General features: G+C 44.5%; 1 protein-coding gene across 1 annotated transcript in view; it reads left to right on the top strand.

Annotated features, from left to right (window-relative positions):
* The first annotated feature begins 271 nt into the window (after positions 1 to 271).
* SYTL4 (synaptotagmin like 4) overlaps positions 272 to 11420 on the top strand; it is a 69703-nt gene continuing 58554 nt past the window's right edge. Inside the window, exon 1 of the mRNA XM_047765167.1 lies at positions 272 to 415. The gene's annotated coding sequence lies outside the window, so the exon portion shown is untranslated. The remainder of the gene's footprint in view (positions 416 to 11420) is intronic.

The raw sequence follows: 11420 nt of genomic DNA, 5'->3' as shown, positions 1-11420 counted from the left end.
CTTGAGTCTTCATCTTCTTAGAAGTACACAACTTTTGGCTCAGCTGAGCTGAAGAGAAAGATGTATATCATTGAGAGAGTGACCACCGAGAGTCTAGTCTTAGACTCCTATCCTTGGTCCTCAAGCCCCCTTTGCTAACCTGGGACAGCACTCCTTAAGTGCCTTAAGACTTGGGCTCCCAGAGCTCCACTTGGGTGGTGCGGCCCCCTACCAAGGAGCCCGGAGTGCTGTGCGGCCCCTTTAAGAGTCCAGCTCCTCCCAGCTCCAGGGAAAGTTGCAGCTTTTTCCGCCTCCCGGGAGGGTGAGAAGGGCCGGCCGCTGGAGCTGGGTGGCGGTCTTCCCGGAGCCAGAGACCCTACCCTGAATCTGGCACTGGGACGTCTCGCCCTCTTGCGGCACCTGTTGCAGGTGACAGGTAGGTCCGTGGCCCTCGACCGCCCCTCTGCCCTTGGTCCGGGACGTCTCCTGGGCCCCCAGTCCCATTTCGCTGCCTGGGCGCTCCCACCCCCATCTCGGGGACCTGCACCCTTCCTTACCCCCTTCCACTCTCCCAGTCTCGCCTTAGCTGACCCCTTGTTCCCTCTCTCCAGTCCGCCTCTACGGACCGCACCCCCACGCTTTGACTCATGTCTGCTGGGGCAGTCCCTCCCCGCCACTTTGCTTTTTCCCCCTGCCCCCACCCCAGGTCCTTTCCCCGGCCCCTTCCCAGGCCAGTCCGTCGCCGCCGCGGGTTGTGCCCCTTGGGACTCTGCTTCCTGCGGAGTGGCTGGCTTTTCCCGCCCTCCAGAGCCTGGGGCCCCTTCTGAGAGCTGGCCCTGGGGGCGGGGGTGGGGCCGAGCTCCTAGCGGGAACCGCGCCTTCCGAGGTGTCGAGTCACCTTTTCGGCGGTGTCTCCCGCTGCGCCCGGCCGTCGCGCGTGGTCTCTGCCCCGCACTGCTTCCGGACCACGGACCTCGCGGTGTCCGCTTCCCTAGCCTGGGCTGATCCGCCTCAGGTAAACGCTGGAGGCCGGTTGGCCAAGGTCCTGCCACAGTGGGCACCGTCTGCACTTGGGGCTGAGGACCCAGCTGTGTGCTCTGGAGCTGAACCGCTTTATCTTGTCACCCTTACGTCAGGCTGTGGGGGTATGCTCCTGGAAGAGGGTCCTCAGAGCCCTAAGAAGGGGCACCGAACGCTTCTGCCTACTGTGATGGTTTGTAAAAGGGCAGAAAAGCTGTCTCTCCAGCCCTTAAAGTTGAATAAGATGGTTGGGTTTATTGGTGGTGAAGTCATGTGGTTAGAATTTTGGTGACTTCAACAGGTGATCTATTTCTCCTTAACAAACCTTTTCTTCCCCCAGGATCTTGCCTGCTTCAAAACCAGAGGACCTAGCATTCCAGAATACTGCTTTTGGCAGGGTTGACCCTAGACCTTGTACATTTGTGCTAGAAATTAGTCTTCAGTACATCTTGTATCTTCTATTTTTAACTGGCTTCTTTTCTGCTCTTTCAGCTCCCCACCCCATCTCTCATAAATCCATTAATATTAAGGTTGTAATTACCTTATGTGTTTACTCGCTGGTCTGTGGAGAGAACAATGTTTAATGCAAAGAGTTGAAGTTTTCTGCTGTAGTTGTAGATGTTATTTTTTTTAAGAACTTGCTTGAAAACCTTGTTTTTAAAAAAAAAAAAAAAAAAAAAGGACCGTACACCAACTTGGCTTGTGAGACCTTTCCTGGCAGGGGATGAATGTTGCTGGTAGCACAATTTCAGGTGCTTCACTCTAGGTCAGAGCTTTGAAATGGAGTTTGGGGACCTGTTCAGGGATAGTTGGTCTGCGAGTATATGTGGCATTCTCGTTGACGCTCTCTGAGCTTTTCCCCTTAAAGGCTGCTGCTAATCATGGTTGCTAGAATCCATTGATCCAGGCACTGTGATAAGTTCTTTACATAATTATCTCACATAATCTTAATGCCAACTCAATTGCTAGGCACTACAATTATAACCATGCTAGGATAAAAGGGAGACTGAGAATTGAAGTACCTTGCCTCAAGTCACCCAACTGGTTGGGGGAAGAGTGGGGCCATCTGATTGCAGAGCTCTGTTTGTATCCCCTGCCACACCACCTCTGCTGTCTTAGATGTTAGGAACACTAAATTGCTCACAGGTGAGGACTCAGTGATTAAAAATTTTCCTTTCAAGCCAAAGCCTAACTTTTGGTCTTTGGCTTGACCTCAGAGGCGCTGCAGAGATTTTGGACCCCTTAGCTCACTGATGTGTTATCCACTTCACTTCCAATGTGGGGCTGGCTGGTTGCCACACTGCCACTCTAAACACACACCCCTGAGTGTACGTTGTTGAATGAAACCTCTGGGGCTCTCAGCTCAGTAGGAATTGTCCTGAGAGTGTGACCCTGGATTCTAGGGATGTGCGCCTGACTCAATTTTTTCCTTTCCTGCTGGCTAGTGGAGAAGTGAGGGGGTGGAAAGTGATAAGGATTTCCCAACAGCCAGACCAGAGAGCCTGAAGCTGAGTGTGTGCTTGTGTTATTGTGGGGTGGATGAAGTACCTTAGGCAGGGACAGTCCATGAGAAAATAAATGCCCTTCTTGATCCCATCTTTGGGTCTTTGCTCAAATTATTCTTTTTTTTTATTCCTGAAGAGATAACTTGCCACCTGTATACATTCCCTTGCCATTAATTCCTCTTCATCTCTCAAGATTTAGCTCTAAAGTCATCTCCTTTGGGACCACCTTACTGAACACACATTTCCTTCCCCTGAGCAGAATTAGCAGTTATCCTGTGTCCTAATGTACTTTGTTTACACCTCAGGGAAGTCCCTTAATGCTGCTGTTAGTTGGTTTTCCACCTGGAAGGTTGTAACCTCTGTAAGGTTTGGATCTTGGAGCTCCCTTTGTCTTAAGTGCAAGAGATTAACAAATATTTGTGCTAGGACCTGGGGATGCCATACCTGTAAGGACCTGAGGTCAGGTGATGGTGGGATTGAAGGACAGAGGACACCTTATGGAGGCACTTGAAATCTGACAGCTAAGAGTTTGTACTTAAATGTCACCTTAGTGAGGCTCTCCTTATTTAAACTTAGAACCCCTTCCCTGAGCATTCCATATGCCCTTTCCTTACCTTATTACTCTAATGTAATATATTGTGTATTTTATTCATTTTTCTTTCTTATTGCCTGTCTTGCTCCCCCCCTCCATAATGTAAGTTCCATGTGGACAAAGATTTCTGTCTATTTTATTCACCAATGGATCCAAGCATCCATCACAGAGCCTGGAACATCATAGGTGCTTGCTAATATTTGTTAATTGAAGTAATGAATGACACTACCATTCTAGGAATCAATCAGTATTCCTTTTTGCTTTCCTGGACCTGAAACTAAGTGTCCCCAGTGTGCCCCAGGCCCAGTTCTCATCTCATAGAGCTTTGCTTTGAGATTGCATGCCTGGTGACAACTTTGACTTGGTTGGAAGTACTTTCTGTCTCTCTTTTTTCAAGGCATGAGTCTCTGGATGGAAACTTCTGAAGTTTAAAGTGGAAATGTAAAGATGCTGTGCTTGTGGTAGGCAGAGGGGCTGCACTAAGTGGAGGGGGCCTGGATTGTCAGATATCTTGAGGTGTTTTAGGTATTTGGCCAGCTCAAATACCTAAAATGCTGGAGAAAGTTGCTGTATGATAAGGAAGTGAACAGCCCCCAAAAGTTAAAGGTGCCGAACAAATTAAGCCTCTAGCCTCAAGTCACTCTTAGCCTTTTAGGCATGAGGCAGTTACTGGCTTATGAAGTTTATGGAAAAGCCATTTGCTGATTACTACTTGTGTAGTACTTTACGAGTTTTATACTAGGAGAATTTTACAGTGTGAGGAAACCACTATGTAACAGAAAAGAAAAAAATACTATTCTGTTTAAATGTTTTGAAATGTTCAGAAAGAAAAAATAAGACTAAAGTCTTTTAAAGGACAGGCTTAGAAGCAGTTGGATCATTGATACAATGGTAAATATGTGATTCTCCACCATTTGATGTATGTTAATGTCTTTGAAACTCAAGTTTGTACACAATTTTCCTCAGCCTTCTCTTCTACTCAGTTTATCTCCCTAACCTCTCAACAGTGGAGTGAACCCAGGGCTCAGTCCATGGACTTTTCTCTATCCGGAATCTTTCTAGAAGCATTCTCCCAGCCTCATGCCTCTAAAATACCATCTGTCTGTACACATTATTCCCATATTTATGCCCCTGTCCCAAGCCTTTCTTCTAAGCCTTTCTTCTAATAGGCTATCCAATGGCCTATTCAGCATTTCCACTTGGATCTCAAATAGACATCTCAAACACAACATGGCCAAAACAGGACTTCTGATTCCTCTCAGATCCCCAGGCCTTTCCCACAACCTCCCCTATCTGGGTAAAAAGGCACCATCATCCATTCAGTTGCTCAAACTGAGGACCTAAGTTCAAGAGTTCACACTGTGGCTCTGTGAAAATTAGAACCTGACTACTATCCATGAGGATGCAGGTTCAATCCCTGGCCTCGCTCAGTGGGTTAAGGATCCAACCTTGCCATAAGCTGAAGCATAGGTTGCAGATATGGCTCAGATCCAACGTTGCTGCGGCTGTGATGTAGGCCTGCAACTGCAGCTCCGATCCCACCCTTAGTCTGAGAACTTCCATGTGCCACAGGTGTGTCCATAAAAAGAAAAATAAAAAAAAAAGAACCTAAGGTCACCCTCGATTCCTCTTTTCCTCTCACCCCCTCCTCACATCCAATTCATCAGGAAGTCCTGTCATCCTAAACTTCCAGACATGTCATGATATTCAGCCATGTCTCCATCTCCTCTGCCTAGCACTTTAGTCTAAGCTACCACAGGCTGCAATAAGCATCTTTGCACAGTGCTTTTTTTTTTTTTTTTTTTTTTCGGCCGTACTTGCGTCATACCGAAGTTTCTGGGACCAGGGATCGAACCTGTGCCACAGCAGCAACCCGTACCACTGCAGTGACAATGCCGGATCCTTAAACCACCGCACCACAAGAAAACTCCCTGCACATTTTTCTTTTGGCGTATATATTTCATTCATTTATAAGAGCACTAGATTTATTAGGGATATTTACCCATTGCCTGTTATAGAGTGCAAGTGTTTTTTTCTTTAGTCTGTCATATGTCGTAACTTGGTTCCTGATGTGTACTCCTCTTGTAATCAGATAAAACATACTATAAAACATTTTAAAAACATGTTCATTAGATTTGGCAATTAGGTCAATGACGACATTGCTGCAGCAGGAGGAGAGAAGGCAGATTGTAAAGGGTTGGGGAGTGGGAACTCAGTGGAACTAATAAGGACTACAGTTTACAGGAGTTCCTGTCGTGACTCAGTGGTTAAGGAACCCAGCTAGTATCCATGAGGACGAAGGTTCAATCCCTGGCCTTGCTCAGTGGGTTAAGGATCCAGCATTGCCATGAGCTGTGGTGTAGGTTGCAGATACAGCTTGGATCTGGCGTTGCTGCGGCTGTGGTGTAGGTCAGCAGCTCCAGCTTCAATTTGACCCCAAGCCTGGGAACCTCCATATGCCATGGGTATGGCCCTAAAAAGACCAAAGGCAGAAAAAAAAAAAAAAAAAAAGGGCATGTGGAAGAGGCTTGGCTACAGTGGGAAGGGGAGTCTTTCCTAGTGTTTCCTATAGACAGTGGGGCACAGGGGAGAAGAAAATGTTAATTTCCTTTCCTTTTATTTATTTATTTTTTGTCTTTTTTGTTGTTGTTGTTGCTATTTCTTGGGCCGCTCCTGCTGCATATGGAGGTTCCCAGGCTAGGGGTTGAATCGGAGCTGTAGCCACCGGCCTACGCCAGAGCCACAGCAACGCGGGATCCGAGCCGTGTCTGCAACCTACACCACAGCTCACGGCAATGGCGGATCGTTAACCCACTGAGCAAGGGCAGGGACCGAACCCGCAACCTCATGGTTCCTAGTCGGATTCGTTAACCACTGCGCCACGATGGGAACTCCTCCGTTCCTTTTAAATATAGGAGAGAGATGAGCCCATTTATGTGTAGACAGAGCTTGGTGATGCAAGGTCACTGAGGAAGCAGGAGGGTAGGGGTTTCCAAGCGGAAGAGATGAAAAGGTGGGGCTTAGAGAAAGGGCTGTAGCTCTTCCATTGAGACAGAAGGGAGAGAGGGCAGGATTGGTGAAGCCATGGAGAAGGAAAGCGGTGTGGAAGAACAAGATCTTGAGGGAGGTTCCATCCAAATGAGAGAGGTGAGAGATTGGAACAGCATTTGAGAGGGATGGATAGAGGAGTGCTTTAGAGGCAAATCATCCAGATTGCCACATCATCCTGAGCCCAGAATGGATTGGATAACTTGAATTTGTCTCCCAGCAAGTCACAGAACTCTGTCTGGGTGCTCTCCAACAGCGCTCATCAGCTCAGGTATAGAAACAGAGTGTAGACAATCTAGTTTGGGGGATTTTTCCGGGTGTCTGGGATGGAAATAAAAGAGGACAGGAGATTGGGCAGGGCTGCCAGAATAGTTGGAATGATGGACCACAGTGGCTTTCATATCTGTGTCTATCTAAACCTACCTTGAACTTGAGTAATTCATAAGGGATGGAAAATTTTTGTAATCTCTACACTGTTTCTTGTTTATAGCTCTCTCAGGTCACAGTAAAGCATCAGAACAGCTTTAATATCAGTGTCTTTAAACTATTTCTTACAACTTATCAAAAAGTATGACTTATTGAGAGCCAACAATGTGCCAAGTTTCTAGGTTAGGTGCTTAAGATACAGTAGAGAAAAAGGTAGACGATGGTCTTTTGTGTATGGAACTTATTTCATTATTTTAGCAGGGAAGGTATGTGTTAAAAAAACAATATATTATATAATCAATGATTTAATCACAATTGTAAGTTATATGAAGTTCAATTTTTAAAAAAATCAAATTTATATTTAAAACTGATTTACATTAGCTAACAAAGTATGAGCATACTTCTTAATAACTTCCCTTTTAAACACTGAGTATTGTCTTGAAATTTTTGCTGAATTGATAGACAAACATAAAAAAAAGTCTCTGTTGGAATTCCCTGGTAGCTCAGCAGGTTAAAGATCCAGTGTTGTCACTGCTTTGGCTCTGGTTACAGCTGTGGCGTGGGTTCCATCCCTGGCCCGGGAGCTTCCATATGCCACAGGCACAGCCAAAAAACAAAAACAAAAACAAAAAAACACTTTGTTATCAGTAAGAGTGAAACTTTTTCTGTTTTACATCTATTGGCCATTTGATCTTCCCCTTTCAAGAATTATCTGTTCATGCTCTTTGTTTTTTTTTTTTTTTCGTCTTTTGTATTTTTTTTGTTGTTATTTCTTGGGCTGCTCCCGCGGCATATGGAGGTTCCCAGGCTAGGGGTTGAATCGGAGCTGTAGCCACCAGCCTACGCCAGAGCCACAGCAACGCGGGATCCGAGCCGTGTCTGCAACCTACACCACAGCTCACGGCAATGGCGGATCGTTAACCCACTGAGCAAGGGCAGGGACCGAACCCGCAACCTCATGGTTCCTAGTCGGATTCGTTAACCACTGCGCCACGACGGTAACTCCCATGCTCTTTGTTTTTATTGTAAACTTACCTCTCCTTATTTTTAGTAGATCTTTCTTTCCATGTTCGAAAACACTAACCACCCTTCTCTCTTTCCTCAGTTCTGGAAACATTAAAATGTATTTTATACAGTCTCCCTGGCCATTCTCTTTTGATCTCCTTTGAACTTCTTTCTTACCCACTTTGGAAATGTTGGTGCACTTAGGGACCTGAGTATATTTTTATGACTTGAACCAGTAAAAGATAATATAAGTCTTCAGTTCTGCTGTCCATATCCCATTCCCCAGAGGTAACAGCATTAAATTTGTATTCCTTTTCAGACATTTTCCATGCCCCCATGAAAGACTTCCTTTCTTCCTTCCATTCATATATTCATTCATCCATCCATCTTGTCTACAATTATATGTTAAAAAATACAAATGGAATTATAATAAGTATGTTTTGCAATGTATTTTTTTAATGGCTGCACCCATGGCACATGGGAGTCTCTAGGACAGGGATTGAATCCAACCACAGCTGTGACCTACACTGCAGCTGTGGCAATGCTGAATCCTTCAATCCACTGTGCTGAGCTGGGGATCGAAGCCGTACCTCTGAAGTGACCCCAGCCACTGCAGTCAGATCTTTTTTTTTTTTGCTTTTTAGGGCTGCACCCGTGGCATATGGAGGTTCTCAGGCTAGGGGTCGAATCTGAGCTACAGCTACCAGCCTATGCCACAGCCACAGCAACGCCAGATCCGAGTTGCGTCTGCAACCTACACCACAGCTCATGGCAATGCTGGATCCTTAACCCACTGAGCGAGGCCAGGGATCAAACCCGCAACCTCATGGTTCCTAGTCAGATTCGTTTCTACTGTGCCAAAACGGGAAATCCTACATTCGGTTTCTTAACCCACTGCACCACAGTGGGAACTCCTGTGATGTATTTTTTACTTAATATTCATGCCCTGCTTTCAATGTCAGTATATATAGAACTACCTCTTTCTTTGAAACAGTGACATAGTATTCCATTACATATATGTACCATGGTTTATTTAATCAGTTTCCTATTGATGTTAAAATTGTATGACCTTTTTTTTGCTGGTTCAAACATTGAGCATCTTTGAGGTATGTATTTATTCATCTACTTGAATATCAGTAGGATAAGTTTTTCAAAATGGAATGGCTCCGTTGAAAAATGGTCAGCGTTGGAGTTCCCATGGTCGCTCAGTGATAACGAACCTGACTAGTATCTGTGAGGACATGGGTTTGATCTCTGGCCTTGCTCAGTGGGTTAAGGATCTGGCATTGCCATGAGCTGTGGTGTAGGTTGCAGATGCAGCTTGGATCTGGCGTTCCTCTAGCTGTGGTGTAGGCTGGCAGCTATAGCTCTGATGGGACCCCTAGCCTGGGAACTTCATATGCCATGGGTACAGCCCTCAAAAGACAAAAAAGAAAAAAAATGGTCAGTGTTGCTAAAGATTCAGAGAGGTCTATGATGATACAGACTGACTACTGTCCATTGGATTTAGGAGGTTTTTGGTGACCTTAGACCAATTCTAAGGTAGTAGGGGGTGGAATACTAGACTTTGGTGGGTTGAGAAGTATTTAGGAATATGATGAAGTGGAGGTAGTGAATATGGACAATTCCTTAGAGAAATTTGTCTCTAAAGAGCAAAGAGAGGGTGGAGGGTTGAGATACAAGAGGTTTTTTTCCTTCTTCTCCTTCTCCTCCTCCCTTCCCCCCTCCTTTCCCTCCCCTCCACCTCTCCTCCTCCTCCTCTTCTTTCTTCTTCTTCAATTTAGGAAGACCTAGATGTCTTTAAACGCTGATGGGAAGGAAGGGATAATAGATAGAGCAAAGTCCTTACAGGGTAAAGTCTTCATGCCAGATAGGAGAGGATAAAGAATGAAGTGGAGATTACCCTTAAACAAATGAAGGACATCACAGTTGGGAAGAACAAAAAGTGGATAGATATAGAGGAAATATGTTTATAGATTTGGTGGCAGAAACTTGTCTGAGGCCATTTACATTTCCCTGTGATGTAAGCGGAAAGGTCATCCTCTTAGAGCAAGGGGTTGGGGGGGCGGGGTTTGGGTTGCAGGATTGAGATGCTTGAGGAAGGCTTGAAATAGTTATTGTGGTGAGTGGGAGAGCACACTAGGACCAGGGAAGCATAGCTAAAATGTCAGGCATTGTTGAAGTGAGCTTGGCCATCAAGAATTCATATTGATAATAACCTACCAGATTGTGATTTCTTTCTCCAGCAGAACTCAGTAGTGCCAGTGCAGGCATAAAGCACAACAGTTGGGCTTTTCTATGGTAATGTTTTTATCAGGTATTTGCAATGAAAATGGGTTATTGAGGATATTGACAAGAGTACAGTCAAAGCAATAGAATCTAAACTGTCTAGGAAAGGAAGTGAAGACAGGAAGGAGCTGACAGGGCAGAAGTAGAAGGGTCTATGGAGGACTTCCTCCCAGCCATGAGAACCTGTGTGGAGTAGGGGACATCATGGAGTGAACAGGCTGGAAGGACGGGGGGTTGTAGTTAGAGTCGGGTATTTGAATTAATGATAGTAAACATTGAAATGTCCTGGGTGATAAGCTTTTGGGCATGGCTGAATGTGATATATGGTATTTTTGTTGCCAGTTCATTCATTCAACAAATATTTATTGTGTCTGTATTATGTGCCAGGCAGTACTCTAGGCACTGAAGGGTACAGAGAAGAGCAAATCTAAGTCCCTTCTCTCATACAATTTACTATCTAGTGGGAGAGGTTATTCATTTTTATAAAATAAAATGGCAAGCTCATTGATAATGTTGATTTCTGAATGTATAGGTCTATTTAGAACTAATAATAATATGAAGGTCAAATGTTTATGTGTGTGGGGCTACGAAGGTCAAATGTTTATGCTGTATTGTAGGTTATATTAACTGAATTATGAAAATTCATATATCCTCCTCCCTTTGAACTTTTTAAGGTATTTTTATTTTAAAAAAATATTTTTTTTGGTCTTTTCTGTCTTTTTAGGGCCACACCCACGACAGCCCTAGACACCCCACACCCAGGCTAGGGGTCTAATTGGAGCTGTTGCTGCAGGCCTATGCCACAGCCACAGCAATGCCAGATCCGAGCTGCATGTGTGACCTACACCACAGCTCATGGCAATGCCAGATCCTTAACCCACTAAGTGAGGCCAGGGATCGAACCTGCAACCTCATGGTTCCTAGTCGGATTTGTTTCCACTGTGCCGCAGCGGGAACTCCTTTAAGGTATTTTTATATGCTGTGCCAGAATTGAAGATAAAACAAATATATACACATGCAATTTGAACAGTTTAGCAGTTTTAAGTTTTTTATACTTGGATTTTTTTTTTTTATTATTAGGACTTGCTTCTAGCTATAGACCAGATATTGATAACACATGTACTAATCTTATTCTAGGGATTGATGTAATGTGTAAAGTAATTATGGTGAAGCAGTTTAGGAGGGAAGGAGAGCTTGCAGTAGTTAATATTTTATCTTTGTATTTTCCAATTTATACCTACTCTTTTGTGTATACATACTCATGTGCCTACTAATGTTTTATTTGAAATTATCATTTACTTTATGTCTTATAGGCTTTAAACAACACCTTAAAATTATCTGCCACATATACACTTCAATTTTAAGTTCAACTACAGGTTATTTCATTGTGTTTAAGGCTTTTGTGGCCATAGCAAGATCACAGCATCCCTAAAATTAAAAAAGAAACCAAATGCATGAAATCACAGTTATGTGTGAACATGGGCTGGATTAGTCACGAGCCATCATGATTTCTCATTTAAGGGGACTGTGTGGGTGATTTTTAGGTAATGTGGCCT

The sequence above is a fragment of the Phacochoerus africanus genome, chromosome X, assembly GCF_016906955.1.
Source record: "Phacochoerus africanus isolate WHEZ1 chromosome X, ROS_Pafr_v1, whole genome shotgun sequence".
Taxonomy (NCBI): Eukaryota; Metazoa; Chordata; class Mammalia; order Artiodactyla; family Suidae; genus Phacochoerus; species Phacochoerus africanus.
The sequence above is the reverse complement of the archived record's forward strand: the minus strand, read 5'-3'. Positions and strand labels throughout refer to the sequence as shown.